The sequence below is a fragment of the Hypanus sabinus genome, chromosome 2 (genome assembly GCF_030144855.1).
Source record: "Hypanus sabinus isolate sHypSab1 chromosome 2, sHypSab1.hap1, whole genome shotgun sequence".
Taxonomy (NCBI): Eukaryota; Metazoa; Chordata; class Chondrichthyes; order Myliobatiformes; family Dasyatidae; genus Hypanus; species Hypanus sabinus.
This window is the reverse complement of record NC_082707.1, coordinates 37,364,669-37,392,356: the sequence shown is the minus strand read 5'-3', so window position 1 is coordinate 37,392,356 and position 27,688 is coordinate 37,364,669. Positions and strand designations below refer to the sequence as shown.

Here is a 27,688-nt window from a genome sequence, read left to right as displayed (position 1 = left end):
CTGTCCATTAGGATAGGCTGCAAAATATTTACTTGGAGAATTTCCTTTCTGCTGCAATGCCATTGTTCTAGACTCCAAAAGCAGTCGGGGGAGTAGAAACCAGACAAAAAAGCTAGTCAGACCAGATGGTCACTGCATATTCAAATCCCAAACAGTTTTGCTTGAATGGTTTTCCCAGAGTTTTGAAGCATTTTTAATTAATTCTTGATCAAGTCACTAGCAGAAATGTTATACTACAATGGACCCACTACAATACTTTGCTGATATCGAGCCAACAGATAAATCTCTTCTCTTCAAAATAAACACATTCAGCCATAATAGTACCGTACAAGCTCTCAAGAACTATTACAGTCAGGAGGAATGCAAATAATCAAACACGAGGGGGAGAAAATCAAACGATACAGGCCCTTCAGCCCAAAATCCAAAACGTGATGCTGTCTGTTTAACCTACTCCAAGATTAGTCTTTTCCTTCCCTCCTGCACAGCCCACCATTCTTCTTTCATCCATGCAGCTATACAAGAGGGTTTTAAATGTCCTTAATGTATTGCCTACACCACCACCCCTGGCAGTGTGTTCCACCCACCACTCGCTGTTTAAAGTATCTACCTCTGATATCCCTCCCCCCATTATACTTTTCTCCAGTTAACTTAAAATCATGCCTTCTGATATTCTGCCCTGGGATTAAGGCACTGGCAGTCCACGCTATCTATGCCTCTTATCATTTTATACACTGTATACACCCCAATGAAGTCACCTCTCATCCTCCTTTGCTCAAAAAGAAAACCCCTAGCTTATTTAACCTATCCTCAAAAAAATGCTCTCTAATCCCTAGTAAATCTTCTCAGCAACCCCGCTAAAGCTTTCATATCCTTCCTATAATATGACCAGAACTGAATATAATACTCCAACTGTGAAGTAAGTAGAGGTTAGTAAAGCTGCAACATTACCTCAAGACCCGATTAATGAAGGTCAACACACCATATACCTTCTTAATCAATCTATCAACTTGTGCAGCAACTTTGAGCGATCTATGGACGTGAACCACAAGGGCCCTCTTTTCCTCCATACTGTGATGAATTCTACTATTAACACTTTACTCTACCTTTAAGCTTGAACTCCATCTGAAGTTTCTCAGTCCCACTCTGCATCCTAACAAATGTCCCATGGTAACATATGACAACCCTCTACACTATCCACAACACTGTTAACCTTTGTGTCATCTGTAAACTTACTAACCCAACTTTCCACTTTCGTATCCAAGTCATTTATAAAATTCAAAAAGAGCAGCGGTCCCAGCACAGATTCCCATGGAACATGACTTGTCACCAACCTCTTGGCAGAATATATTCTATCACTCTCTACTTTCTATGGGTAAGCCAGTTCTCCCTGGATTCTCCCAAGTTTCCCTGAATCCCATGCTCTCATCAACCATAGGTCCTTTACCTTATCATCCTTTGCCCACATCACTGGGATAAACCTATCCAGAACCCCATGAACAGCCTCTACATTTCTTTTGTGCATTTCCTTTTGTGCAGGTAAATCTGTTCCTAATTTATGCTGCCAAGTTCCTGCCTAATACCATCATAATATGCCATCCCCCAATTAAATACTTTTCCATACCAAGTATCCGATGTACAAGGCTATGGCAATGGTTGGAGTTGTGGTCACTGTCTCCAAAATGCTTTCCCACCAAGAGATATGTTACATGGTGAGGTTCCCTGCTCAGTACTAGATCAAGAATGTCCTCTCCTTGAGTCATCCTGTCCACATATTGCATCAGGAGTCCTTCCTGGACACACTTAAATTCTACCCCACATAGATCTTTTGTATTAAAGAGGTGCCAATCAATATTTGGTAAATTGAAATCACTATGATAATAATCCTGATATTTTTGCACCTTTCCAAAATCTGCCTCCTGATTCTCTTCTCTGTTTCTCTTCTGTATGTCTATAGAATACTCCCAATAGGGTGATTGCTCCCTTCCTGTTTCTGACTCAGTAGATGATCCCTCCACGATATCCTCCCTATACTATTGCTGATTAGCAACTGCACTCACCAACCCTCTCATCTCCCTCCCTGTCACTTTTGAAATATCCAAACCCCAGAACATCTAGCAGCCATTCCTGTCCTTGTGACAGCTAAATATCTGTAATTCAACAAATGTAATTAGCCAAATCAAAGGTGGTGACAAATCACCATATAGGAGGGAGACTGAAAATCTAGCTAAGTGGTTGCATAACAACTCCTCACTCAATGTCAACAAGACCAAGGAGTTGCTTACTGACTTCAGGAGGAGGAAACCAGAGGTATATAAGCCAGTCCTCCTTGGAGCATCAGAGGGGGAAAGAGAGTCAGCAACTTTAAATTCCTCTGAATTATCATTTCAGAGGATCTGTCCTGGGCTCAGCACATTAGTGCAATAATGAAGAAAGCACGGCAGCACCTCTACTTCCTTAGAAGTTTGCATAGATTTGGAATGATATCTAAAACTTTGGCAAGCTTCTGCAGATAAGTGGTGGAGAGTCTATTGACTTTTCGCATCACAACCTGTTATGGAAACACCAATGCCCTTGAATGGAAAATCCTACAAAAGGTCATAGAGATGGTCCACTGCAACACAGGTAAAGCCCTCCTCACCACTGAGCACATCCACAAAGAACACTGTCACAGGAAAGCAGCATCCATCATCAAGGACCCCCACCACTAAGGCCATCCAATCTTCTTGCTGTTGCCATCAGGAAGATACAGAGGTTTTAGGACCCACACCACCAGGGCCTGTGGACTTGATTCCTCGACAGTGTCAGCAACTGAGGTGTCTCAAGAGATCGAAACGTCAAGACAGAAGGTGCAGATGTTGGAGCCCTCTGCACTTGGGCAACCACACTCTCTCGATGGTGGGGAGCTTGCTGCTGATTCTCGAGTTGGAGAAACTCAGAATAAAAAGCGACGCTGCAGTCTGTAACATCGAAACAGCGAGTTGTTTGTTGGTCTCCTCTCTTGCTATGGAAGGGCACCTTTCTGTCCCTTGTTAGTAAGAGAGGGCTTGTGGCATGTTAAATTGCTGGGTGAACAATGGTTTTTGTTGGACTGCTCTCTTTGGGGGCTTTGCTATGACTTGGTGGTGGGCACTGCTTCCTGCTAGAACAATGGAAGGAGGGGCAGGGCTGATGCGTTGCTGCTGCATGGAGGGGGAGGGTGGCTTTGGGGTTCTAACTTCTTTTCTGTCATTCGGTCTTGGGGTTTTCTTCTGTTTCGTGGATGTCTGCAAAGAGTAAGAATCTCAAATTGTATATAGTACTGCACATTCTCTGATATCAAATGGAACCATTGTGATTAACAGTTGTGTAGTCAGGAAATAATTGCTGTAGTTCTACAGGGACTAGTTTTTTCACTTTATAAGTATACTTCCCTTATCTTTAATCACTCCTTCCCACTGTCTGTCTCCATTCTCCAATCCTTGGCCCTTACATTCACAAAGAACTCCACCCACATACACTGTTTACTTCAACAACTTATTCAACAATGTAACATATACACTCTCCTCCCTCAAAATGTTAGTTTTCTGTCATATACAACAATGACTAGAGACCTGTGCAGAACAATGTTTAAAGTGGAAAAGCTTTCGCACGGGTTAATTGCAAAATAAGCATACCTTAAATGATTACCAAGTGGTCTCGGCCCCTTTCCATGACCAAACTTCAGTTTCTTTGTCCAAGAAAAACCAACATGGAACTAACAGAATTAATGAAATTTTAAAAGGAGTCATTGGTAAAGTACTTAAAGTTTTGTACAATGTTATTGTGCATTGAGTGAATTATAGAGTTTGGCTTCAGTAATGAGCTCCTTTGCAAAGTGTTTTTTGTTATTAAGATACTGCCACACTTAAAGGATCCCAGCACCTGCATCAACATGTGTGCCGTCCTGTGCAGTGAACATACTTGCTGGCTCAACAATAATCTGATGAATCAGTAACCTTTAGCCTTTGGAAAGAGAATGAAATATCATTCACTCACTGTGCCATTCCTTCAATGTGTTTTGTTCCCATGTTAGCACTAGCTTAGATTGTAATACCTTGTTACACCATTTCTAAACCAACAAACTCTGAAGATTCATTGCAATTTTACTAATGAAATGTCAGTTCTATATTTATGATCTCAAAAATGTGCATATTTTTGAGTCTGATTGACAACTTCACAGCTTAATGCAGCAAGCATCCGAGGAGTGTGTACTCATCGTCATGTGAACAAATATTAAATTCATGCCTTCATCTCAAAACCTTCCCTAATGTCAGCTTTCTCCACCCTTAATTCTCCAAAACTGATTTTCCCCTCTAATTTTGGTTTCTTGCACATCCAATTTTAATCACTCCACCATTAATGACAGCGTAATCAATACTCCAGACCCCATGTTCTGGAATTAGGCTCTTAAAGCTCTGTGATCATCCCTCATCTATTATGTTTCCCATTACCTCTTTGATCACTATGTCACCAACCAGCCCAAAAACTTTAGCTGGCTTTAATTTGTCACTTCAAACCTTTTCATGTGTGTATTCAAAAAGGTATTCTTAGTAGCAAATTGTTGGTTGTTGACAACTGTCAAAAAAATCAGAAATGAGGGTCAAGTTTCAGTATTTGGAGTAAACCAGAACTCATGAGGCTTTGTGTGATTCCTGGTATAGCAAGCCAAAGCGTCAAGTTCACATTACTGGTGAGCAAAAACTCACATTTGTTTGGTCCACAATAAAAGATGCTGCTCACGAGAAAATGCAGCATTTAGCATAGTCTCTGCAGAAATATTAGTCTGTATTATCCTCTTTCAGATGATGGATCCATTGTATATTTCCAGTATTATTTCTTTTGTATTTCAGTTACTCCAGTTGTAAAGAAAACTATTATTCTGAACTCAAATTGTCTCCCTTGTACTTTCATCAATTTTAAGTGAAAACAAATCGCTAAATCACTAAAAACAACTGGAAACAGTTTGCACAGAACTATTACCCTTAAACTTGTGACCTTTGAAGTTTTCACAATAGCAACACAAGGTAACAAAAATAAAAAAAAATATTGGGCATGTTGGAAATATGAAATAAAAAAATAAAATGTTTGAAATACTCAGGTCAGGTAAGTAATGTTTCAGGTTCTAACTGTATTAGAACTAGCAACAGAGTTTGCTATGGAAGTCTGAGGAGAGAAACAAAAACAGGCTGACACATGATTTTGGCAGGCACTTTGAATGCACTGGAAGAGCAGAGGAGTTAGTTTTATCATGATAATGTCACCAAGTCATGACTGGACAATGTTTTCACGGCTCAAAAAATTCTGTAATACGTAATTCTGCATTGACATCCAAATATAACAAAGTGTGGAATTTTCACTTACAATGACTTTTGCCTTAACTTTATTAACCACGACAAAGTTCTCATTTAATACTTTGTCTTTGATACATCTTACATTGGAAACTTGGTGTGTATTCAGACAACTGGCCAGTTACAAAATACTGCTATACATCTGAAATTTCAAAAAATATATTTTAAAAGAGCTGAGTGGGTAGAGGGGAGATAACAAAAGCACAGTTAACCCTCCATGAGACTGCAGCAGCTGCCTTGCTGAAACAATGGATTTCACTGACAAACAATCATCTGACTTTTGAACAATTCAATCAACACCCACTGCTTTAATTCCTCTTTGATGAATCATTTTAATTGAACACTTCTGGTAAACTTACTCAGAGTACCCAAGCAGTAATAACATTTATAGCATGTTGAATAAAGGCCCGTTTCCAGCTCCCTTTATAACTTCTATCAAAATAAATTCTTATATACTGTCAGAAATCAATCTTCAAAGTATTTAAACAGGGAATCATTATACTCTCAGTGCATTAATCAATTAATCAGGACTGAAAAAACATACTTTTGGCTTAAAGAAGAACAATTCAAAAGTTAGCAAAGTCAGGGAGTTAAATAGGAGGGGATGCATAGAGGAGAATGGGGCACAGATGCAGACAGTAAGTGACAAAGTCATGTTGGATATAGAGAGAAACAAAAAGAGGGGAAGAAGAATACTAACCTAACCTGGCTCTTGGTTACAGCTAAATTCCTAGTGACAATTACTTGCATATTTAGGTTTAAATCATATTTCAATAAAAAAAATTGAATTTTTATTTTACCACCATTTCTAAAACTCTTGTACAGTAAATAAAAGAGTAGGTTTATATTAATTCATGAATCAACTAATGGCAGTAGAGTAATTTACCTCTTAATTACCCTCAATCTGGAGGACTGGAGGTGCGTGATTAAAAAGCAGCAGCTTATCAGGATTCCAAGCTCCACCTCCCTAACTGGAACAGATGCCTCGTTGTTAATATTGTGAATCATCAAAGAACTGAAATTAAATAGTTTCCAGACTACACCCACGTAGATTACATAACTGAATGAGTGTCAGAGTTGTTTATAACGATTATAATCCAGGATGTTCCCAGTGCAACTGGAAATGGGGTCCAATCCCTTCCCTACACCACCTGTCCTCACATGAAATTCAGTATTACGCCAAACTCCATCCTACCACCCGCTCCCCCCGATAAAAATCCCACACACATGCCATGAAAACTATGCAACTGTGGGCGTCTTCTACATGTTATACTGTTCAGTGGAGCAGTCAAATCAAGCCACTGAGTGGGATAGTTTGACGATACTATTGAGCACCATTTGATTTCAATTGGTAGTTAACTGTATTTATTTCAACAAGGGAACAGTTGTGAGAAACAAAAATAATGCAAAACATTCAGTAAATTGGATGGCAACCATGAAAAGAAAAAAAAAGCATTATACATTTCAAATAGCATGCACTGTTCTTCCAAACTTCCAGCATCTGGAGCACTTATTTCTGTTTTATTCAAAGGTGTATCATGCTTGTAGAATTTGACTAGTTAAACAAAACCAATGCCCAGGAGCTGAAATCCTACTAAAGTTTGTTGTTAAACTGAAATCAATATATCTCATAATACAAGGCTAACATTCAATCAGCTTCTTCATCAAAATGAAATTCCTATGTTATATAGTTTAATATTTCAAATTTACACAAAATAAACATGTCACTTCTGAAAAACAGCATGGTTACAGCAGGAAGCAATCAAACATAGAAAATAATTCAAAATGAAAACAGAAATTGCTGAAAGCAATAAGCTAGTCCAGCATCACAAACAAGAGAAAATCTGGAGATGCAATAAATCCAAGCAACACACACAAAATGCTGGAGGAACTCACCAGGACAAGCAGCACCTAAGAAAAGTGTACATTCAACACTTCAGAAGTAGCTAGTCCAGCAGTTTATGTTTTTAGGAAAGAGAAGAGACTGTAGATGCTGGAGCAAAATATCAAATTGCTCAGGAACTTAGCAGGTCAGCTATCATCTGTGGGGAAGCAGGAATTGCAAGACTCTGCATCAGAACTGACAGTGGAGATGGAAAGTATAGAGTGTGGGTGTAGTGTAGATCAAGGGTGGTGATCAGTGAAACAGTGGTGTAGTGGATCAAGGGTTGACTGATAGAAGCAGACAAGGTTTAAAAATGCAGATGGAACCAACTGGAGTTGGGTTAATGTGGAGACAGATAAGCAGGGATACAAATGCTGTAATGCTATAAATAAGAAAAGTGATAACGGAAACCATTATGGGAAGTGAAAAGCAGATGGAACGAGAGTAGGGGCAGGGGGATGAGAGATCTGCTGGGTGCACTATATGAGTGGTGGGTAAGTGTTACCTGAAATTGGGAAATTCAGTGTTCATATATTTTGTGTTGGAGTCTACTGAGGCAGAAAACAAGGTATTATTTGAGTTTGTGCTGAGCCTCACCCTGGCAGCTGAGAAGGCAGATGCCAGACAGGTCAATATGGGAAAGGGAAAAGAACCAGGAATTTGGAATGGCCATTGAGGACAGAGCATAGGTGCTCTGTAAATCAGTCACACAGTCTGTACTTGGTCTTGTTGATGTAGAGAAGGCGACATCAAAAGAACCAAATGCAGGAGGGTGAAGTTGGAGGTTCATGTGAATCTTTGCCTCACATGAAAGGGCTGTTTAGGTACTGGATGGTAATGCGGGAGAGGTGTGGAGGGTGCGATTATGTGTTCTTCTGTGTCAGGGAGGAGTGATTGGGAAGAGGTAAACAGATTATAGAATCATAAAGAGTTCCAGCAGAGGGTAAAAACGACATAATCTGACATAATAGAATCCCATTGCAGCTGATCAAAATGACAACAGGTCTAGAGTGGATGCTGTACCCCATGAGCCTCTGCAACCAGCACATCATTCACTGCAACTTCCACCATCTTCAACAGGATTTACCACCAAACACATCTTTACCTCCTCCACTCTCAGCAAGGATCACTCCTTCTGTGATTTCTAAGGAGGATAGGGGTGCAAGAACACAAGTTGAGAAAATGGAGGAAATGCAAGAGGGTGGTAAAATAGTTTGCTTTAAAAAGCAGGACCTTTCAGACATGCTGGAATGCAAGGCCTAATCTTAAGCCCAGATGTAGCAGAGATAGAGCAACTGAGAGAAAGGGGCAGCATCCCTTCAAGAGGCAGGGTGGTAAGAAATCGCCTAGATAGCTGTGGGAGACAATGTTTAATGTAAAACATCAATGGACAATGTGTCTTCTGAGATCCAGAAAAGTAAGAAAAATATTGGAAATAATTTAAGCTAATTTGAGAGTGCAAACGAAGTTAGGAGCAAAGGTGGTACAAAAAGTTGGAGAACAGGAAGAAGAAAATTTAGAACAACAACAACAAAAAGAAAGATGCACCTGGACCCCATAGCTTCACCGTTGATTTTCAGGAAGTGAGAGGAATGAAGAGCTGCTGAGGGCTAGAACAAGCTCTGCCAAGTGGCCAAAACAGTTGGAGGTGAGAAATAATGGATCTTTGTTGTAGAAAGAAATGTTGAGGTTTAAGGCCTTCCAGATGGAGACGTATAAAGACTAGACATCCATTCTGAAGGTGAAGCAGTGGACACTATGGTATCAGAAGTTGTCAAACATTCACCCTTGCCACCTGGCTCCATCTGCCTCCCCCCCCCCCACTCTACCCCCCTCCTTCCTGTCCATCACAGCTCACCCCTCTTCCCTCCACCTTTCACCTGCTGCCCCATCCCTTGTCACTGGGCCCACTTCACTTTGTACCGGCTATTTTCTCTCTCTACTCTGAGTCCTGACACAAAATCTCAACCCAAAATGTTGACAATTCCTCACTGCCCCACACATCCCCCCCCCACAAATGCTGCTTAACCCACTGAGTTCTTCCTGCAGTTTATTTTAATTTTTTGTTCGTTTCCCAGTATCCATAGAATTTTTCTTTAGAATACAAAATGAACTCCTGTTTTTCATGCTGCAAAGAAGCTGATCAAAAAAATGGAGAGGTTAAGAGAAATTATTAAACCATTCCACTGAATTGTTTACTTTGGTAAAGAGTTCAAAATGTATCAAAATCAAGCCTATAAAAAAGTAAAATTCTAGGATCCCGAGGTTAAGAAAACACAAGGAAATGGTCATCATTTTAATTAAGACAGATTTACATTTCCTGAAATTAGCTCATTCCAAGTGCTTTATGGTTCATTAAGTAGTTTAGGTTTAGATACTGCTGCATTATAAGAAATATAGCAATCAATTGCATAGAACTAGGCCCCACAAGCAGTAATGTCATGACAACAAATAATCTCTGCTTTAAAACCATAAAATCTTAACACCTAGGAGCAAAATTAAGCCAGTCGACTACTGAGTCAATCATGGCTGATTTATTTCCCCCCTTCACCTTTTCAACCCCATTCTCTTGCCTTCTCCCCATATCTTTTGACACCCCTGTTAATCAAGAACCTATTAACCCCACTTTAAATATAGCCAATGACTTAGCTTCCACAACCATCTGTGGCAATAAATTCCACAGATTCACCACACTCTGTCTAAAGAAATTCCTCCTTATCTCCTTTCTAAAGGTCCAGTCTTGTATTGTGATGCTGTGTCCACTGGTTCTAGACTCTCCCACAACTTGGAAAAACCTCTGCACATCCACTGTCCAGGCCTTGCAATATCTAGTTTTCAATGAGAGTTCATCTTCATTCTTCTAAGCTCCATGAAGTACTGGCTCAGAGCCATCAAGCACCTCTCATATGTAAACCTTTTCATTCCCGGGATTATTCTCATAAACCTCCTCTGGACCCTTTCCAATGCCAGCACTATCTTCCTTTGGATACAAACCCCAAAACTGCTCACCATACCCCAAATGTGATCCGGCCAATACCTTATGAAGACTCAGCATTACATTCTTGCTTTTATAATCTAGTCTTCTTGAAATTAATGCTAACATTGCATTTACCTTCGCTACTACCAACTCAACCTGCAAGTTAACGCTTAGGGAATCCTGCACTAGAACTCCCAAGTCCCTCTGCACCTTCAATTTCTGAATTTTCTCACAATTTAGAAAATAACCCACAAATTAATTCCTTCTACCAACATCCTTTCATCTGCCACGTTTTATCCATACTTTATATATCTGCATAAAAGTTGGTAAATAAAAAATGGTAAGAGAGAATTCTGCTATTCTTCTATGAAATGGTTCCAGAGGTTCCCAAGTAGCCAGAAGGAATTTTGTTTTGAATTCACAGCTGAAAATTCCTCAGAATACATTGGAGTGTCAAATTTAGAATTTTCTCCCCTCAAATGCCTGGTGTGGACCAACAATCCACAAACTCAGATCTAAAGTACTAGTCACAGTTAACAAAAGAACTAGGAAAAGAATGCACTGAATGGAATTTCATTTGTTTTAAAAAATGGAGTAAGAAGACGAATAAAGAAAACAGACAGCATGAGTGCAGATGCTCAATGATCCATTAAATAACTATTCTGACACAAAACATTTGAATGGTTCAACGAGTTGTAATTTTAAAAAAATTAAAGTTATTTATGAAAGAGAAGAAGAGTGAATAGCCAAAAATAAAGAAGAGGCCAAACAGGTTTTGAAAAATGAGGAAATGTTGACAAAGTAGAACAAAATCTGTCAGTCAAAAAGGAAACAAGAGGTTGACAACTGGAGTGTAGACTCCCTAACTGGCACTGAGGCCCTGGAATAATCACTGCACTTTTCTACCCAGCTTTCCAATCCACCAAAGCACCTTCTTAAAAGATCTTCAAACAAACTTTTAGTTATTCTTCTACCATAGGTTCTTTAATTCAACATCCATTTTCCCCTTCTTGCTTTTGAGATGCTGGAGGGATATTTTTATTGTTAACAGCAATTTGTAAATACAGCTAATCATTGTTGTTGACAACATGTGGCCTGATGCCCTCATAATACAATTAGCAAGAAGTGGCTTGTCCATTCTAATTGATCTGAACACAGGTGCCAACAGGTGAAATAATACCGGGTAAATACAGGGTAAATTTCAATTACAGGATCTATGGTGCAGTATGATGTTTCAGACAGATTCAGTCTCCAGCTCAGCCTATTCCAAAGTTGCAACTGATCACCTGCCATTTTATCCCAGATGTAACTAACTGATGCAAGATAGAAATAATAAATTAATACCACTCACGAGAAGTCTGGGTTTTGTCTCGGCATGTACTCCAATTGGATTTTAAAAATGAAAACCCCAAGATTCTTCCCTACAATGATTCAGTCCAGTTAGAAAAACAAGACAACTTCTCACTAAAAGTGAACTGAAGTATACAACACTTGCATCCTGCTGCAAGTAGCCTCAATAATGTTCCAAATCTCAGAAATACAAAAAGCCAGTTTACTGGCTATAATTTGTTTTTCCTGTTTGTGTCACAGTCAAGAGAAAAAACAACGTAGAGGCAGGATGCTAGTAATTAGGTTTCCTTCCAGTTATTGTAGGGTAATTCCGATAAGGCATGGTCCTCAAAATAACGCAGACTCAAATATTACTTTCCCGTGCTCTGTCTCAGGCAGGGTGTGCTGGAGGAATGAAAGACCTCTGATGTTAATATAATTGTTCAAAAAAGCAAGAAATGGAATAACCACAGACCAACAGACTGATCCTGACGATGGGTAAATTACTGGGACAGAAAGTCTGAGGGACAGGAAAATCAACACTTAGATAAAACTCAGATTCATGAAAGACAATAGCATAGATTTGTCACAGGAAGGATGTAGAAATGCAAATGACAATGTTTCAAGGTGTTTGACAATTGATCAAAAAAGTGAAAGCTCACAGCATCCAAGAGAAAGTGGCAAGTTGGATTAAATTGAAAGCAAATAAAAGTGTATATGCTGGAATCTGAAACACAATTGTGTGGCAACATCTGTGTCAAGAGACCTCATTTAAGGTTTTGGGTCAATGACTCTTCCTCAGAATGACTTTCATAAGGGAAATGAACAACCATGATAAAGCTGGGCCAGCTGGGGCCACAGAATTTGAAATTGTCACCATGATGGAAGATATCAGAAATGTCACTGATATGAGTGGGAAGAGACTGGTTTGATGGACACGATCGAGCCACAGTTAGGAAAAACAAGTTTGGCAGAGCAAGAGCAGATTTAAACAATAAGTCACACACAAGTCACACACCACGGACTTGTTAGCCCATCACATCCACTTATTCATATTCATCCCACCTTTCAGCATTTGGCCAATATCCTTCAATGTACAGTTGGCCCTCCTTATCCGCAGGCAATTGGTTCCAGGACCCCTTGCAGATACCAAAATTTGCGGATGCTCAAGTCCCTTTTTTAACCTGTCTCAGTGCGGTGGACATTAGGACCCAGCGGCAGAGATCTGAATCTGCAGTGTTTCTGTTCACGAAAACGATTGAAAATAAAGTGGAAATTATAAAGTGATCGGAAAGCGGTGAAACGCCATCGGTCATTGGAAAAGCGTTAGGCTACATCGGTCAACAAACAGAACAATTTTAAAGGATCAAGTGAGAAAGGCTCTGCCCTGATGAAAGCTACAATTATTACAAAGCAATGCAGTGGTTTAATTATTGGGTTTTGGGCTTTTGATCCTCCACATCAATCCAGCACGATGAAGAGCCCACTCGAAAGTGGTCTGTCACTGGATCGAACTCAGGATCTTCCAAGCCCGGCGCTGAAACATACGTTCTTAAGTGTTTTATATGCATAGAAAGGTAAAATATATACTAAATACTAAGACAAACGTTTGACTAACTGACGCTAAATAATACCGAATGTACCTATTCCGACTTACTTAGTAAGAGAACTTCTGATTTTTCTCAATCTCGATCCATGATAATGCACGCACCTCCTCCCGTATACTTTAAATCATCTCTAGATTATTTATAATACCTAATACAATGTAAATGCTATGTAAAATGGCTGTTATACTGCATTGTTTAGGGAATAATGACAAGAAAAAAGTCTGCAAATATTCAAACAAGAAGTGCTGGAAGAGCACTTCCAGGTTTTCGCGATTCACGGTCGGTTGAATTCGCGCATGCGGAATTCGCGGATAAGGAGGGCCGACTGTATATGTGATTCAAGTGCTCCTCTGGACTCCATTTAAACTTTGTTAATGACTTGTCTTCGACTACTCTTACTGAAAGTACATTCCAGCTACACACCATTCTCTGGGTGAAAAAGGACCTCTGTATTTCTCTTGCCACTGAGTTTAAAGCTGAGTTTAATATCATATGCACAAATACAGATTTGTCACCAAAGATCTTCACTGTCTGGCCATACCATTTTTTCACAGCTACATTGGGGAGGAGGTTCAGAAGCCACAAGTCCTACACCATCAGGTTCAAGAACATCTATTTCCCTTCAACTATTCAGTTCCTGTACCAACTGCCAAAATTTATCATTACAGTTTGGCAACACTATGATTACTTTGGTCATTTTGTACCAAAAAAAGTTGTGGTTTTTGTTCTAATCATGTTCTTTCTGGTAAGATCTGTGTATATGTTTAAGATTTTTCTTGTCTCTGTGTTGCTTATATGATGTTATGTGCTGCTGCAAGCAAGTTTTTACTGCACCTGTCCATAAACACAGTGGCCACTTTATTAGGTACATTTGTACACCTATTTGTTAATGCAAATATCTAATTAACCAATCATGTGGCAGCGACTCAATGCATAAAAGCATGCAGACATGGTCAAGAAATTCTGTTGCTGTTTAGACCAAATATCAGAATGGGGAAGAGACTTTGACCACGGAATGATTGTTGGTTTGATTATCTCAGAAACTGCTGATTTCCTGCTATTTTCATGCAGAACAGTCTCTGAAGTTTACAGAGAATGGTGCAAAAAGCAAAACATCCAGTGAGAGGCAGTTCTGTGGGCAAAAACACCTTGTTAATGAGAGGTCAGAGGAGAATGGCCAAACTGGTTGAAGCTGACAGAAAGGCCACAGTAACTCAAATAACCACACATTACATGACAATACTGTATACAGAAGACTATCTCTGAACACAAACGTGTTAAACCTTGAAGTGGATGGGATACTGCAGCAGAAGATCACACCACATTCCACTCCTGTAACTCAAAGTGGCAAATGAGTGTATGTAGTTGTACATATGACAAATTAGACTTTCATTGCACGTACGCACAGGTGTAATGAAAAGCATTGTTAATTAGGTACTATTAATATTAAGCTTACTTTTTTAAAAAAACACTCAAGTGTTACTGTTATTGATCCATGGTTCTTTCCTGTATTAAGTTGTATTTTCTAGATTCCATTTTCTCCAACAAATTCCTCTAAGCACATCCGATTTACTGAACCATTTTCCATATCTTGTTCAACAATCTACTGAAGGAAGTCAGATGCATGAGGAGCAGAAGAAAGAGCAGCGGACGGAGGAATAGTCACATTATGCATTGATCCTTTATTACCAGGACTCCCGACGTTGTCCTTTACTTAGGTAAGGAGACAAAAACTGTGTGGGGTCTTCCAGGTGTGGCCTTATGAGCACCCTGTACGTAGAACAGTACAGAACCCTCGGCCCAGTGGAGTTGTGCTGACTCTTAACCTACACTTACATTTAACTTGCACTTCCCTCCTGCATAATTCTCCATTTTTCTTTCATTTACATTTTTCATCTTTCACCTAAGAGGCTCATAAATATCCCTAATGTATTTGCCTTTACCACAACTGGGCATTGAGCATGCTTGTCTTCATTAGCCAAGGAACTGAGTTTGCAGCTATATAAAACTTCATTCAGGCCACCCTTGGAGTAGAGTGTGAAATTCTGCTCTCCCCATTACTGGGGAAAGGGCGTAGAAAAGGTTTACCAGAATGTGTCTGGATTTGATGGTATGACCTGGTTTGCTTTCTCTGAAGCTTTGGAAATTGAGGGGAGACCTGACAGATGTTTGTAAGATTATGAGAGGAAGAGATTGGGTGAACATCATCTGTTTTCCCCCCAGGGTAGAAGCATCCAGTACTAGAGGACATGCATTTCTGAAGAGAGCGGAAAGTTAAAAGGGGATTATGGGGCAAGTATTTTCTGTTGTTTTTTTTAAACAAACACAGTTGGTGCCTGGAATGGGCTGCCAGGAGTAGTGGAGAAGCAGATACAATAGTAGTGTTTAAGAGGCTGTTAGATAGATCCATGAATGGGCAGCAAATGCAGAGATATGGAAAATGTAAACATAGCCAAAAGAGATTTAATTTAATTTGACATTGTGTTCAGTGCAAACATTGTGGGCCAAAGGTTCTGTTCCTGTGTTTTGTTTGATGTTCTGTGTACAGTACATCAAATTCAAACACTCTTTGGAAACAAGAGTAGGCAAATGGTGAAGCACAACTAAGCTCAACCTGGCCAGCAGATAGAGAAACCAATGATAGTGATTATGTGAGACAAACTGAAGCTCCTTGTGCTCGAAAAGCCGACCCACAAAATTAATTAAAGGAGCCTTTTCATGAGACGGACGTCACCTGAATGGCATCTGCTGGCAAAGCAATTTTTCCTCCCAAACACAGTAAAAGCATTGTACAAATGTGAGCTGCTTTCATCTATCACCTTTACTCAAGTTTCAATATACCACTTTGTAAATTTGTAAAAAGCATAAAATCACAATAATTTTGGAATTGTTTACAGAGTGTGTCATTTCTGTGCTCAATGATTTTGAGAATCTAATGTAAATTGAAAAGTAAAAATACATAATTTATTCTTATTTTCAATCAAACTACTTATTCTCAAAGCAGAATTACAACAAAAAAGAAAATGGTGGAAATACAGTCCAAGCAGCACCGGTTTACAGATGATATCACCATAGTGGGCTGTATCTCAAATAATGATGAGTACAGAAAAGACACAGAGAAATGAAAATGAAAGATCAAGGGAGGAGGGGGTAGTACACATATCCACATCAATGGTACTGAGGTTGACAGCTTCAGGTTCCCAGGAGCGAACATCACCAATAGTTTGTGTCCTTGTCCAGCCACCTAGAAGTCACAGCCAAGAAAGTTCACAAATACCTTTACTTCCTGAGCAGGCTAAATATGTATCGCATACCCCCATCCACCCTTACCAATTTCTATCAATACACTATAGGTAACATCCTTACTGAACAAATAACAGCTTACTGAACAAAAAACTGCTCTGGACGTATTTGCAATTAACTACAGAGATGTGAACGCATCATAGAAACCCATTTCCCCTCCACAAACTCTGTTTATATTTATCCCTGCCCCAGGAAATTAGAACCAGGATCAGGATTATTATCACCAGCATGTGATATGAAATTTGTTAACTTAGTAACAGCAGTTCAATGCAATACATTATACAAAAGAGGGAAAAAAATAAGTAAATCAATTACAGCATATGTATATTGAATAGATTAAAAATGTTCAAGGTAGTGTCCAAGGGTTCAATGTCCACTGAGGAATCGGATGGCAGAGGGGAAGAAGCTGTTCCTGAATCACTGAGTGTGTGCCTTCAGGCTTCTGCACCTCCTACCTGATGGTAACAGAGAGAAAAGGGCATGCCCTGGGTGCTGGAGGTCCCTAATAATGGACGGTGCCTTTCTGAGACACCTCTCCTTAGAGATGTCCTGGGTACTCTGTAGGCTAGTACCCAAGATGGAGCTGACTAGATTTACAGCCCTCTGCAGCTTCTTTCGGTCCTATGCAGTAGCCCCTCCATACAGTCAGTGATGCAGCCTGTCAGAATGCTCTCCATGGTATAACTATAGAAGTTTTTGAGTGTACTTGTTGACATGCCACATCTCTTCAAACTTTCAATGAAGTATAGCCACTGTCTTGACTTTTTTGTAATTACATCGATAAGTTGGGACCAGGTTAGATCCTCAGAGATCTTGACACCCAGGAACTTGAAACTGCTCACTCTCTCCACTTCTGATCCCTCAATGAGGATTGATAAGTGTTCCTTCATCTTACCCTTCCTGAAGTCCACAATCAGTCCTTTCATCTTAAAAACTGTTGTTGCTGCGGCACCACTCTACTAGTTGATATATTTCACCCACATACGCCCTCTCGTCACCACCTGAGATTCTACCAACAATGGTTGTATTGTCAGAAAATTTATTATATTTGAGCTATGCCCAGCCACACTGTCATGTGTATACAGAGAGCAGAGCAGTGGGCTAAGACACACCCTTGAGGTGCGCCGGTGTTGATCATCAGCGAGCAGGATATGTTATCACCAATCCGCACAGATTGTCGCCTTCCGGTTAGGAAATCGAGGATCCAATTGCAAAGGGAGGTACAGGGGCACAGGTTCTGCAACTTCTCAATTAGGATTGTGGGAAGGATGGTATTAAATGCTGAGCTATAGTCGATAAACAGCATCCTGACATAGGTGTTTGTGTTGTCCAGGTGGTCTAAAGCTGTGTGGAGAACCATTGACATTGTGTCTGCCGTTGACCTATTGTGGCGAAAGGCAAATTGCAATGGGTCCAGATTCTTGCTGAGGCAGGAATTCAGTCTAATCATGACCAACTTCTCAAAGCATTTCATCACTGTAGATGTGAGTGCTACCGGGTGATAGTCATTAAGGCAACTCACATTACTCTTCTTCTTAGGTATTGATATAATAGTTGCCTTTTTGAATCAATTGAAACTTACACTCATAGCAGTAAGACGTAGAAAATGTCCTTGAATACTCCCGTTACCAGATACTCCTTGTAAGGGCTCACTCTCGTTAAAGATAGCCTAATGTCGGCCTCTGAGACAGAGATCAGAGAGTCATCAGGTGCAGCAGGGATCTTCACAGCTGTTGTTGTGTTCTTTCTTTCAAAGTGGGCATAGAAGGTGTTGAGTTCATTTGGTATTGAAGCATTGCTGCCATTCATGCTGTTGGGTTTCGCTTTGTAGGAAGTAATGTCTTGCAAACCCTGCCAAATCAGCCAGCATAATCAAACATTCCACACACTCTGGACATTCTCTCTACTCCCCTTTTCCATTAGGCAGAAGATACAAAAGTCTGAAAGCACATACCACCAGGTTCAAAGACAGCTTCTACCCACTGTTATAAAACTATTAAATAGTTCCCTTGTATGATAAGTTGGACACGTCTTCACCGTCTACCTCATTATGATTTGCTCCTTATTGTTTCCCTGCTCTGCACTTTCCCTGTATCTGTTACACTTTATTCTGCTTAGTAGTTTACTTTCTTCTACCTCAATGTAATGATATGATCTGTAAAAACAATATGCAAAAAAAGCTCTTCACTGTATCTCAGTACATGACAATAATAAACCAATTCAGTACCAGTCTGTGGAAAAAGGTTATATCTGCATCCAGCGCAAACATAATATTGTGCTTTTTTGAGATTTTTCACATCTGTATTTTTCGAAAGTTTTAATTTAAATCAGCAAACTAGTTGGCCAAATCAGTGACTGAGAATAATTTAGAGTGTAGCATTAACTTATTTTTCAGAGTCAGACTTTTCATTTTGTTTTCTTTTGCATGTGTATGCACATACTAGATAAGAGATATTATCTCCCACACACAAAAGTAAAAGCTGAATCAGAGAACTAATGGTTGTATAATTACAACATGTGGTGAAAGCTCTGCATTGTTTCTATGCAGTGACATGACCAGCTCAGTTGTTGTTTTAGGAATAACTACTAAAAATGAGTCAGAAAATAATAACAAATAATAATGAATGCCTTATATCTTGTTAATAGCTGTCACAATGCAAATTTCATGTTCTGCCTTTTTAACTATCTTTCTTCCTGTTCAGGTTAAGCCACGACTGTCGTAAACATTGATACCATCTTAATAAACCAAGCACTTGCAGAGAAACTTCTGCTAAATGTAACTGCAGCTACAGTGTAGGACCTTCCAATGTGCTTTTTTATAAAAGAAAATATTTGTGGATTATAACACTTGCAAAGTCCAAGAACAGTGTATGCAACTCAAGCTCAGTGTCCAAGTTTCACACTACCCCTTCTGAAAATAATCAGCACTACCTTACATATAAAACAAAATATATTCCTTCACCTCAAATTATCTAGATGGAGCACATCCTAGACACCAAGATCACATTTTAATCTAAACTTGCTGGGAGGACTGCAAACAACCAAATTATATCACTGATTCTTTCTAAAATTATAGTCATTCTATGGAGACCATTTCTGTCTCTCCTGCAAATGGGTGATTATTTAACATGAACACATCCATCAGTAATGAAATAGATTACTATTTATGAAACTGATTACATGAATTTTCTATATTCATGTAGTTTAGGTTTCTTAAATAATAAAATACATTTTAAAAATATAAAACCAAATTTAATGATGCAAGCATTGTAGCAATGAGAGAGAAGGAAACTGTTCTGAAAGAAACCCTCAGATTTAATAAGCAAAAGACCAAAGATAAATGTAAACAACTGAAACCCAACTGTTAAATCAGTTGGCCAACATGAATACTGGAGGACAGTCAAGAATAAGAAACACAGTAAATTTTGCCCCTCCCTAACTGAGGTGAGCCAATGCCAATTATAAACTCAACTTCAATTAAAACAGGAAATGAAAACAAAACGTTTCTTGAGGGCATGCCCCAACAGCCTTCAGTGTTTTGTTTACAGATAATCTGGTCAAATGCTATCAGCACTACATTTGAGTTGTCTCAACATATAATCAGTATAAAAATGGAACTAAATTTTATAGAGATTTTGTGATGCCAAATTGAGGTAAATTCACAATCAAGATCACTATATTCCATCTGCTACTACTTCACCCATTCTCCCAACCCGTCCAAGACCTTCTGCAGACTCCTTGCTTCCTCAACACTGCCTGCCCTTCTACTATCTTTGCATCATCCCCAAGCTTGGCCACAAAGCCACATCATTAACGTATGTGAAAAGTAGCAGATCCAAAACTGACCCCTGCACAACACCTCCAGTCACCAGCAGTCAACCAGAAACATCCCCTTTACTCCCTCTGTTTGCCTTCTGCAAGTCAGCTGATCTTCTACCATGTTAATACCTTTCCTTTAATAGCATACGCTCATCTTACTTAGCAGCCTCAATTCCAAGTCTTCTAAGTAAACAACATCTACTCTTGTATCTATCCTACCTGCTACTACCTCAAAGAGCTCCATCAGATTTGTCAGGTATGATCTCTCCTTAAGGAAAACATGCTGACTTCTAACTATTTTGCTATGTGCTTCCAAATACTCCTTTGATAATGGACTCTAAAATCTTACCAACCACTAAATTTATGCTAACCATCTATAAATTCCTCTCTTTTAACACCACCCCCACCCCCCAAACAGTGGAGTGGTATTTACAAAACACAGATGTTTCATTGTCATGAAGTGAATTGTAAGACGCAGAGAGGAGTTTATAAAATTATTTTCACTGGTAAAAGTGATCAAAAGTAGTTTTTAAATGCTTGCATTTATACAATGCCTCTCAAAACCTCAAGGTGCTCCAGAGCACAATACAATCGTTTAAGTAACTGCATTATTCTAGGAAGCATGACAACCAATTAAAACAAACATGCTCCTTCAAATAGCAATAAAGTAAATGATGACATTAAACTATGGAAAGAGTGGATGCTTGGGCTGTCCTGTAGATTATGAAGTATTATAGGGTAGCAAATGTGACCAGAACTGCTCTAGATAAGAGGAAGCATGAGCCTGACAAGTAGTTTTAAAAATGCTGGAATTTATAACAAAGAATGTGATTACAAGGCATTAAAAATAATATAATTGGGAAGAGTCAACAGAGTAATGAAAGGAAGTTTAGAGACATCTACATAAGAAGAGGAAAGTGTTATACTTCAAGTTCAAGTTCAATTGTTATTCATCAATGCCAAATGAAACAGTGTTATTCAGGGGCCACGGGGCAAAACACAGAACAAAAAGTCACACGCGGCACAAGGGACATAATAGCACATATAAGAAAGCAAGCATATACAGGCTGTCCCCAGGTTACGAACGAGTTTCGTTCCTGAGTCTGTCTTTAAGTCGGATTTGTACGCAAGTCGGAACAAGTACATCCGGACTTATTTAGCGTCAGTTAGTCAAACGTTTGTCTTAGTATATATTTTACCTTTCTATGCATATAAAACACTTAAGAAACGCATGTATTCCAATAATTAAACCACTGCGATGCTTAGTAATAATTGTAGCTTTCATCGGGACAGCGCCTTTCACATGTTCCATTATTCTCACTTTATCCATTATCCTATAAAATTGTTCCAATCGTTGACCAACTGTAGCCTAACGCTTTTCTAATGACCGACGATGTTTCACCTCTTTCCAAATGCTTTATTATTTCCACTTTATTTTCAATCGCGATTGCTTCCCATCAATGGACCAGAAACACTGCGGGCTCCCGAGCTCCGAGGTCCACTGGGTCCTAAGAACCACCGCACTGAATTCCCCAGGTCCTAAATTTCACCTCACTGAGAGGTTAAATGGGACAAGTGGGGGCTGTGCTGGGTTTGGGTATTTGATCCTCCATAATATACTAAACTGGAGGTGGCAGTGTTTTTTTTTACGAGGTCGAGTTGCAAGCTCGACATCAACCCGGCACAGATGGTACGGGAGTCACTAGATCGACATCAACCCAGCACAGGAGCGGTTTGTCGCTGCATCGATCTCGGGAACCTCCATTCTCCACCCCAGCACTGATCTCACTGCGCCATCAGCTGACCAGAACTGGGTGGCGGGGGACAGGATCAGGGTGAATCTTGCTAAGAACAATTTAAGCCAAATACAAAGTTACACACTCAACAGTGTCAACGGCAATGACTTAAAATGGTGGACAGCATCGCGATCGACTTAAAATGGCGACAGCGTAGTGATCTGACTTGAAATGGCGGATGGCGTTTTCCTTCCTCAGTTCGTAAGTATGAGTTGTCTGTAAGTCGAACATTCATAACTCGGGGACTACCTGAATACTGAAAGGTATCAGTAAACTACGGATACAAACAAAAAAAACCATAGTCGAAGATAGAGTCCACAAATGTTGCAGCAGTACACAGCTGATCACAGTACAGCCTGTTGTCTGCTGAGTGAACAATGGGAATAGCACCAACTCTAGCTTGGACCCTGTGCCACAACACCTCCGGCGGAGTACTCTGACTCCAATTCCTCTCTCCTGAGCGGTTGTAAACAAGACCCTAGTCCGCTCTATGACAGAGGCCACGCAGCTCCCCGCCGTCTGCCCCTGCTGTCCACCAATAAATCAGTGAATTGAACTTGCAGCATTCCATATTTGTTCAACAGGATCTTACAATCACAAGAAAAGCGACTAAGATGATCACTCGCTGCTAGACTGCAAACCTCCTTCACGCACTGACTCCTCTGACAGCTTTCTGCACAGGCAGCAGCACAACTCACTCCATGTCCAACTCCTTCAGTTTCTCCAGCAATGAGCAACTTGTTGATGGGGCAGCTCTGCAGTACTTTAAGTTCTTAACGTCCAGTTGGGTCTTGCAATCATAAAAAAAAACTTTTTTAAAAAGCAATAACACTTTTGGTTGATCTGTAGAAACTACTGTGATTGAACTGTCCACCATCTCATCAGAATACTAAGCAGACATTCGATAAGACCCAATGCAGGAGGTTGCTAAACAAGCTTAGCACACTTGGAATTTGGGGTAGCCTACCTGAGAGATGATTAACAAATAGGAAACAAAGTTGGAATAAACATTGTTAGGTTGGCAATCCACAGCAATTCAGTAGCACAGAATTGCTGTAGACTATACATAATTCATATCAAAAATTTGGCTGAAGGACCCAAATGGACCATTTTCAAGGTTGCTGGTGACATAAAGGTAGTAAAATATTAGTAATGATGAGGATCAAAAGTTGATATAAACAAGCAAAATGAGTTGGAAACAATATGGTAGATGGTGAGGTTATTCAAGAAAGTAACAAAAAAGCTGATTATTTAACATGATGGTGTTCAAGGGGAATTTGGAGTCCTGACAAGGAAAGGCAGACAGTGATTGAGGAATTCAGCATAGTTTTATGTATTAGAATTCATCTCTCACAAAACTAGTTGAGTTCTTTGAGAAGATAACTAAGGCAACTGATGAAGGGAGAGCAGCAGACAAGGCATAGCCTTTAACAAAGCTTTTGACAAGGTTCTGCATGGTTGACTGCCCAAGGCATGTCAGTAAACTGATCCAAAATTGGCTTGGTAATTGGAGACATAGGGTACTGTTTATCTGACTAAACCAGTGGGACCTTGTTGCCTGTCATATGAGACCTTAGGTGTCTTGGTTGGTAAATTTAGTGACAATATGAGATTGGGGTAGTTGTAGATAGCCAACAAGGTTTATCATGGATACAATAATTCATAGAACAGCTGGAAAGTTGGGCAGAGAATTAGCATATTTTTAATTTGGAAAAGGATGAGGTAATTCTACTATGTCAAAAACTGATAAGTATATGCAATAAATGACTGGGACTTTAGGTAAATTCATACACACAAATATCCTGGGGTGCGTTCACAGTTCCCTGAAAGTGATTAAATGGATGGATTGGGTAGTGAAGAAGGCATTTAGCATAGTTGCCTTCTTAGTCCAAGGCATAGAATACAGAATTGGGGTGTAATGTTGCAGCTATAAAAATTACTTAGCATGTTGTACACAGTTCTGTTCACACTACAGGAAGGATGTGGGAGCATAAGAAAAGCTACAGAAGGCATTCACCAGGAAGTTGCCTCAAACGCAGGACTTTAGTTACAAGGTGAGATTGAATAAACTGATACTCCCCCTCACTTATCATAGGATGCTTATGGTAGAGGTGGGGGGCAGGAGTGAAGAAATTTAAAGGAGCTCTAAGGAGCAAGCTTTTTACAAATGATCCATATAGTGGACCACTGCACAGAAACAGGCCCTTGAGCCTGTCTGACCCGGATCAACCTGATCCCTGCCTGGTCGCATTAAGCCCATAAGATAAAGGAGCAGAATTAGGCCATTTGGCCCATTAAGTTTGTTCTGCAATTCTATCATGGCCTATTTATGATCCCTTTCAACCCCATTCTCCTGCCTTCACCCTATAACCTTTGACACCCTTACTAATCAAGAACCTGTCAAGCTCCACTTCAAATATATCCAATGGCTTGGCCACATCAGCCATCCGGGGCAATGAATTGTACAGACTCACCACCCTCTGGCTGAAGAAATTCCTCATCTCTGTTCTAAATGAACATATGCAATGAAGTGTCAGAAAGGGCAAGTAAAATGACAACATTTGAAATGGCAGTCAGAAAGGTACTGGGTAAGAAATGAGTAGAGGGACACATGTGCCTAATTCAGGGAAATAGCTCAGTATCACAATCAGCATGGACAACTTGGACAGAAGGGCTCAATACAGCTCTACCATTTGAACACTTAGGGCTGCACATCCTTGGAGATTGTGGCCCAGGTCATTTTCCTTGGAGCATACATAATTAATAAATGCATGAATGAAGTATACTGTATAGCAAAAAATATACACACACAAGAGATTCTGCAGACACTGGAGAGCTATGCAGAGGAATAAACAGTCTGACTTGGACCCAGATCCTTCATGTTTACTTTTAGCGTAGTGTCTATGATTTGGTGTTGGTGTGTGGCTAAGTGGTTAAAGTGATGGTCTAGTGATCTGAAGGTCACTGGTTCAAGCCTCAGCTAAGGCAATGTGTTGTGTCCTTGAGCAAGGCACTTAACCACACATTGCTCTGCGACGACACTGGTGCCAAGCTGTATCATCCCCTTGCCCTTCCCTTGGGCAACATCGGTGCCGTGGAGAGGGGAGGCTTGCAGCATGGGCAACTGCTGATCTCCCATACAACCCTGCCCAGGTCTGGAAATTTTCCAAGGCACAAATCCATGGTCTCTCAAGACTAACGGATACCTATCTATGACTTGAAGTTTGAAGTTTAAGGAAAAGGAGATCTTGAAGGGATTTGAGGAAGATTTTTTGTCTGAAACTTGCTGCCAAACAGACAAACAAACATTTAGGAAATACCCAAATGACCACTGGAAACATCATGGCATAAAAAAGCTGCAAGTGTTAGGGGTTCTGAACCTGGGGTCCACTGACCCATTTGGTTAATGGTAAGGCTCCATGGTTGGGAACCCCTAGAAGTTACTTGATAGATAGATGGATACTTTATTGATCCCAAAGGAAATTACAGTGTCACTGTAGCATTACAAACACACAAATATAAATATTAGAAGAGAAGCAGAAAGAATAAAAAATAAGTTACTGCTAACAGTCTAACAGGAGAGGTCATCAATTGCCCGCCTATAGGCTGACTCATTATGGAGCCTAATGGCCAAGGACAAGAATGACCTCATATAGAGCTCTTTGGAGCAGCGCAGTCGTCTTAGTCTGTGACTAAATGTGCTCCTCTGTTCAGCCAAGGTGGCATGCAGAGGGTGAGAAACATTGTCAGGAATTGTTGGAATTTTCCGTAGGATCCTTTGTTCCACCACAGCCTCCAGGGTGTCCAGTTTGACTCCTGTAACAGAGTCAGTCTTTCTAATCAGTTTACTGAGCCATTTGGCATCACCCATGTTGATGCCATTACCCCAACACACCACCACACAGACAACTGTACTGGTAAGCATGTTTATGGTGGATTGAAGGACCTGTCCCTGTGGTGTCAATGGCAACATTATTAATATCATTCTTTACATTTTGAATATAACCTGATACTGTAACAAGAGATATACAAGGAGTCATTTGAGTAAGAGTGATCAAAAATTAACCAAGATAACCAATTGATAAATACAACTGGTCTATGAAAATATCTCTATTCTTTCACTGTGTAATATTCCAGAGAAGAAGATTGGCTGATATTATCACTGAAATATTATTCATAAATCATCCAAAAAGGAGGGGAAAACACTAAAATAGTACAAATATGCAATGTGATGGCAAAAGTTATTTAAACTTTTACTTGTCCCTCTGAATTTATAAATTGTACCTCAATTAATAAAACACTTCTACTGTATTGGAAAACCATTGATCATCAAAATTTTATCAATGGAAATACATTAAAAAAGCCAACTCCTTCTATAAATTCCACAAAAATAAATCCCTGCCATTGAAAGAAATTCAGCTGCAACCCCAAAATCTTCCTCGAGGAAAGTGGCTGACCCATTCACACCAGGTTATTGTTGGCAACCGAACCAACACCAAACAAGTGGCACCCATCACTCCTAGCAATGAATCACCAACACCAACCCCCACCACTCAATAGTGGTGACCCACAGGTACCCAAAGTTTTATCCCCACCGGGACCATGACCTTCGCCACTGGATCACTCACTGACTTCAGCAACAATGATATCTCATCCATGTTCCTAACACGCCTTCCTCTTGTCCATCCACCTCATACCCCCAGCATCAAAGGGCCTGTAGCTTCAGTCGCAACTTTGCATGGCTTTCAACGTGGGGCGACAATCAGTCCCTGGCAGCGAGGCCAGTCCGAGAGACCATCAACCGACAGGCAAGGCTTTAGGATCCTGACCGCATATCCCTCCCCGATTCCCCCCACCCTCACCGGAGATTCCTAGTCACTCACAGTCAGTCCCCCCTCACCGGGGCCCCGGGGATATCTGGTCTCCGGCCGGCCACCCGCCCCTCACCTGGACCCCAAACCCAACAAGCCTCGGCACCGTGCAGAGTGTCGGCGCCTCGGAGCTCACCTGCCCCTCAGGATCATCCTCTCCTCAGGCCCCAAAGCACGGCCGCTTCACTCGCAGCCGGTGTCCCGCACTGACAGCGCGCCTGCGCACTGCCGCCGGCCGCCGGCCGCTGGGCCGCCGCCAAGAGCGGCAGCACCTGCCTGAGAGCAGGCTGGGCTTCACCTGGCACCAGAACCGTCAGGGGACCCTCCTCAGACGGTAATCCTCGGGGTATTGTCCAGAAAATACCTTCTCGTTTTTAGGTCACAGAGTAAGAATCGAGAGAAATACAGCAGCTTCTTTTTCCTGTTGGCCAATATTTTGTTTTAAATACTCGCATTTATTGACTCCCTTATTCTTCAAAAAATTGATTTGTTTGCATGGATGTGGGTAAGAACCCGAATATGAGGATCATAATGATTCTAAATTCTAGGTAGATGAGCATGAAATACTGAAAATTAAAATGAAATGCAGGAAGATCTACTCAGTGGTTGAGTGGATAGTGTATGAAATATGCCCCCAATGTGTTTCTTATAAAAAAAACAGTGCAATTTTAAAGATTCTGATTCTCATTTTTTAAATATTGGATAAGAAAAAAACTGTTGAAAAATCTGAAATAA

At 40.3% G+C, this 27,688-nt stretch overlaps 1 protein-coding gene across 2 annotated transcripts in view; it reads right to left on the bottom strand.

Annotated features, from left to right (window-relative positions):
- The window catches only part of tnk2b (tyrosine kinase, non-receptor, 2b), a 254,802-nt gene extending 227,617 nt beyond the window's left edge, over window positions 1-27,185 (bottom strand). The window contains exon 1 of one of the 2 annotated variants that reach the window (XM_059944274.1): window positions 27,090-27,185. The gene's annotated coding sequence lies outside the window, so the exon portion shown is untranslated. The remainder of the gene's footprint in view (window positions 1-27,089) is intronic. The other variant, XM_059944282.1, reaches the window with a different exon arrangement.
- Window positions 27,186-27,688: the final 503 nt, after the last annotated feature.